We start from the raw sequence: 5,797 nt of genomic DNA, 5'->3' as shown, positions 1-5,797 counted from the left end.
TTTTTTGAATTATCTATATTAACATTTATTAAGTACATTTGGTGTTCTAACCTTTGAATTATAAGATTGCTTGGAGATGAAGGTTCAAATTTGGGTTTTAGTTTTTCTTAAGTTGAATTTTTCGGTGATGATTTTTTTACTTGTAATTACTGCTACTACTACTAGTTTGCTTTTGCTTTCGGAATTCTGAGTTTGTTCCAAAAATAATAGATTGAAAGTATATATATATTTTACAGTTCTCCATGTTATTGGAGAACTTTTTTTTTTTTTTTGTTACTTTGTACGTATATAAAATAGACTGTCACTGAATAGAAGCTATGTATGTTCTCGTATGAATCTCATCGTCTCAGAAAATAAAATAGGTAAAAAGCTCGTTCGTTTATATCATTACTACTTCAGTCTCATCTCTGTAGCTAATGTTCGATTTCAAGATACCTCGGTTACATTTGTATGTGGAACAAGACTTAATTATGGTAAGATGGAAAATCACCAAGAATCTCATATATAATGTTTAGGTTTTTTTTTTTCAGGCTATAATTGTTTGGTGGTGGCTTTTAGGTTTTTTTTTTGTCTTATTTATTCAGGTGTTGTTAGTTATTGCTGTGACTTTGGCACAAAGTCTGGTTTTGCTTTTCGAATCCAAAGTTTGTTTCAAAAATACATTGAAAAGATACTGATTATAGACATTGATCGCATGAAAGCGAATGCAAATACTGATTTTTGTCAAATTAACTAAGGTCACATATATCTCCATAAGCAGAAAAGTGGCAAGTCGGTATACACCTACAAATTAAGCCAGTCGTTATCACATAATGTCATGCCCCTGAACCTGTGAAACATAACAACGTACGGTTACAAACTGAAGAAGAGCATAACCCTTAAGCAAGTAGAGCAAACACATAAAAAAACAGAGTATGTTGTAGATGCCTTTACCTCGTAGAATCGGATCTCAAAACATGACATACTTGTCAAAATCTTCAAGATATGATAAACAAAAGCAGATTATGTTGTAGATGATCATGTTAAAACACATGCATGGAGTCTTAAATTCAAATGAACATAGATCGCAATCCATAATTACTTAGTCCTATAATAAACTAAACGTCATTTAAAAACGTGTAGTTGTATATAAAGAGCTGTTAACAAAGTGTTATAGAAAAGAAGAAGAAGACGATATAACAAATTTGGTCATCAAGAAGTGCCTTTAAAACAATAAACTTAAGACAATTAAATACATAATATAATGTCAACGAGTGTACAGACACACACCTTCATAAGATTTAGCTGAGGTGAAAAACAAAAGTACATCTATTTCTAAAGGCATAACCGCATAAGGATAACTAAGTTAACAGATATATTTTTGGTAGTAGTAAAATTAAGCGGTTCAGGCAGAGCTTGGTTGATCGACCCAGCTATTAACTTCAAGAAGCATATGTCCGGAAATCCCATCCATGGTTCTCCTTACAACGGATTTGTAGAGGCGACTCTTGGCGCTGAAGTTTATGTGAAAGATGGCATTACTCGACTTGAGCTTAAGACGTGGCTCTGTATGAGTTTCACAAGTTTCCACAACAATCTTCTTGATCTCCACAGGCAAACAAGACTCCAATCCGTCCTGCAAACAAAACAAAAAAAGCTTACTAAAGTTGAAAAAAGTTTGCGGAAGATTGATTATAAAAGACTAAACGCAAACATGCTATAAAATATCCCACTAGTCTCTCAAGTATGTACCTCATCATTATATCTCCAAAAGGAGAAAAGTGCAAATTCAGTATATAGAAGTAGCCAATCATTATCACATATGTCCTGCTCCAGAACCTGTCAAAACACAAGAGAATCTCTTGAAACAATTTCGTGGAAGAAGGTTTCTTTGAAACACATATATAGAAGAAGAAACATGTAAAATCACCTCGTAGAACCTAAGCCTATCATCATCATCATCATCATCAGCTACTGCTTTAGAGACAAAGTTGGCATACAACCTCTGTAAAACTTATCGACTGCTTGGTCATCCAGCAAAGACATATGTCCTTCCGCTACAGATGTCAAGAATATACGCATTCAAAATGTTTGTATACGTACACCCAAAAGCATAACATACTTTGCCAATAGAGTTACTCAAACCTCCATCTCTATTAGATAAAATCAGTATACTTTTAATAGATAGAGAGAGTTACCAGGTATCTGGGGTTTGATTCGGCAAAATATAGTAGAGACTCTCAAGTTCTCTCCGTTCCTAGGGAGAGGACTGGCGGTGACTAAGGTCTGAAAAGTGTGAGGTGAATTATTATCTGAAAGATCATTCACCTCCACGGTTATATAGTAAGGCATCCTTAAAGAATAATATCCGAGATTGTATTTGGGAATGCGCATATACTGCAACTTCCTCCCCTAGGATAAAAATTGACAAGTCTGAACAAAGAAAGACGATTCCAGAGTTTCCAGTTACGAATGAATAATATATAAAAACCAGTAAAAAAGGGCAAACCTGTTCAAAGTTAAACCTGTTCAAAGAATGCGCATATTTGTTTCTTCTTTTTCACCGCACATCCGCCTGAACAGTCCAACGTCTTTGGATGTAATGATGAATTTCTTCTTGCAGTCACTTCTACGGCCAAATCCTCCGTTTTTTCCACCCATCGGCTCCGGTCGGCGAGATAGGGGAACCTAGTTTCAGTGTAGATTCAGATGCGGAGATTCTAAGTGAGGGAAACAAAAGTAGATGTCCACTCGCTGATGGACCATTCGCTGATGGACCATTCGCTGATTGAACTGGGTATGTTCTCCCTCCGTAGGACCAGTTTCAACAGTCAAGGTCTGTCGAACTGTAGTTTCCTCAGTTTCAACATTCAATGGACGCAGTAGGTGTCCACTGTTTACATGTTTGTCCCTAATGCAGGTCTGCTGACCACGAAAGCGCATGACCTATAATACATCATGTGGACCAGTTACAACAGTCAAGGTATGTCCACCCCCATTTATGTCTTCGTTTTAAGTGGACTAGACTAAATAGGCATGATTCATGTCCATCACAATCATGTCCCCATTTACATATTCAAATCTGTTTGGTCATCCATTGTTGATTGTGAAAGTTGTTATTCAAAACCCGTTTGTCTATCGATTAACTAACATATTCATTTCTCGTTACCATAGTAATGTTGTTGGGGTACTCACTGACAATGATGTGGCCATGGTGGACCAGATCATACAGACAAGGTAGATGTCCACTCGCTGATGGACCATTCGCAAGTCACACAATAATTATTAGTCTATTTTTGTATAAACAACACTTAATGTTTGTCCTATGCGGTGGAAATTGTATATCTGCTGTTTTTGTCTACCGTTTCTTCTACCACTATTCTAGTCGATGGACATGTATTCATGTTGTTTGTGTCTACCATTAATATGGCTGTATAACTAATGAAATATTTTTTTGTCTACCTTATTGTCATCTCTCTATTACAATATGACCATAGCCAATTTATTGAAACTTGTCCATACACAATCTACTGGCGATAGACATTCTAATGCTGATGGACATGTCTTTCTGTTGTTTTTGTCTACCTCCCCGCGTATCTGTGTCCCATGCGGTGGAAATTATTACTTATAAGTTTTTGTCTACCCTTTCTTTTCTTCTATCTCTATCCTAATCGATGGACATGTATTCTTGTTGTTTTTGTCTATCTTTAATATAAATGTACTACTAATGCAATATTTTTTTATCTACTGCATTGTTATCTCTAAAATGAGACTTGTCCATCTACATTCTAATGTCGATAGACATTTGAATTCCGATTGAAAATCTAATGCCGATAGACATTATAATTCCGATAGACAATCACAAAGCCATCTCCAACAGACAATGTTCCTGGACCAAAAAACCTTTTTTGACAACAAACAAGGGAATTTGCCGGTGCCTAGATTAAATGCCAGAACATTATCTCTTTCTTAACTACCATTATCTTTTTCTTAAACCTATGAAGCATCCTATGGACCATAGCTTCGCTTCCATTAACTCATGTCCAATCGCCATTAATGTGAGCCTTTCGTTTGAACTGTCCGCAAACGTTTCCCCTCTATTAAGCCAAGGGCAAATTCGTCTTTAATCACTTCTCCCATACCCAAAAATTGGCATTTCTCACAAACTCAACCGAAACTGGCATTTTTGACAAGTTTTTAAAGAAAATGGCATTATTGGCCAAAATCCCTTAATTTTTTGGAATTGTTTTTTTGTAAATTTAATACAGTTTTATGTAAATATTAGACTAGGATTGTTCATATCTATATTAACATTTTTAAATTACATTTGGTAATCTTACCTAATTACATAAAAGGTTTATAAAAAAAAATACTTTCAAATTTTATCTAATTTTGATAATTTCTCTGTCTAAATCAAACATAAATATACGATTCTCTTTTCACTTTTATTTAATTTATATTTAAATTATTTTTAATTATTATTTAATATATTTACTTAATAAAATTTGTGGTTTTCTTTATATGATACGATGTGATTCAAAAAATTTAAATAGACATATATTATTCAATCAATGAATAAAACGTATGTATACAATATTCTACATCTCTTGGAAAAATAGGATAATAGTTCAAAATCATACTATAAAAAAAAACTAAAATGATCCCGAATACAAAGAGTAGAGAGCATTATTTATCAGATTGTAACTCTCATTTTTCTAAATGTAATTTTTCATCACTTTTCTTCCTATAAATACTCATTATCTTATTCTCTTAGTCTCTCACTCTTTCATTCTCTCATCTTCTTCCACTATATTCAAATATCTTTTTTTTTTGTTTTGTTTTGTTTTGTGTTATTTTTGTTATTGTTGTTGTATGGGTAAAAAAAATCAAATCAAATATCATTGTAAAAGCTTAGTTGTAGAGTTTGTATGATATTTATATCTTATATTGTTTTTTTAAAAATGTTTTAAAAGGTTTATCTTCATTGTCTAGTTTATATTAACATCTTATAGGTCATTATTTTCATACTTTCTTAGAATATTCACCACACAATAAGATCATGAAGTTGAAATGATATATATCTAATTATTTATTATGTTTCCGGTTATCTCACATATTCATGTATCATATTTAATAATTTATAAAGATCAATATAATTATCCATTTATAAAGTCTATTTTGTTTTGTAAAGTCTATCAACTATATTTATAAAGTCTATTTTATTTCGTGATCCAATTGATAAATCTGTAAAGATCAATATAATATTTATTTTATTTATGATTTGAGGTTTTTGAAAACAAAAACAACAAAAATAATATGAGCGTTGGTTAGACATAAAAATGGATTCTTTTTTTGGTCTGTCAACAAAAGAGATTGCGCTGCTTAGCTTTCTATTTTAAGTTATCATTTTGAAATATATTTTATTGTTTATCTATAATATGTTAGTTACTAATATCTAATTTAGATTATAATCTATATGGTACATATGTATATCGTACGATGATATTATTTTTTTTCACCGTTCCGTTGCTATTATTTGTCGTTGAAATTGTATTACGGGTTCTATAATCCGCTATGGTTATCAAATGATTCTTCATTTCTTCTGATACCATAACAAGAATAGAGAGCAAACTAAATAAACGACTGTATATTTCTCATTAACTTAGAGAAAAGAGTATGTACAAGTGTATTTATACTATGTACTACCTGAATCTACATGATCTATCTAACAAACTCTATACAGTATACTGTATCTGTACAAGTGGATATACAATGTCATCTACAGTATACTGTATCTGTACAAGTGGATATACAATGT

At 32.4% G+C, this 5,797-nt stretch overlaps 1 pseudogene; it reads right to left on the bottom strand.

The window, feature by feature from the left end:
- On the bottom strand, nt 1,385-2,640 carry LOC104783770 (annotated as a pseudogene).

This window comes from Camelina sativa, chromosome 4, assembly GCF_000633955.1.
Source record: "Camelina sativa cultivar DH55 chromosome 4, Cs, whole genome shotgun sequence".
NCBI classification, from domain to species: domain Eukaryota; kingdom Viridiplantae; phylum Streptophyta; class Magnoliopsida; order Brassicales; family Brassicaceae; genus Camelina; species Camelina sativa.
Note: the sequence above shows the minus strand (reverse complement) of the source record. Positions and strands in the feature narration are given on the sequence as shown.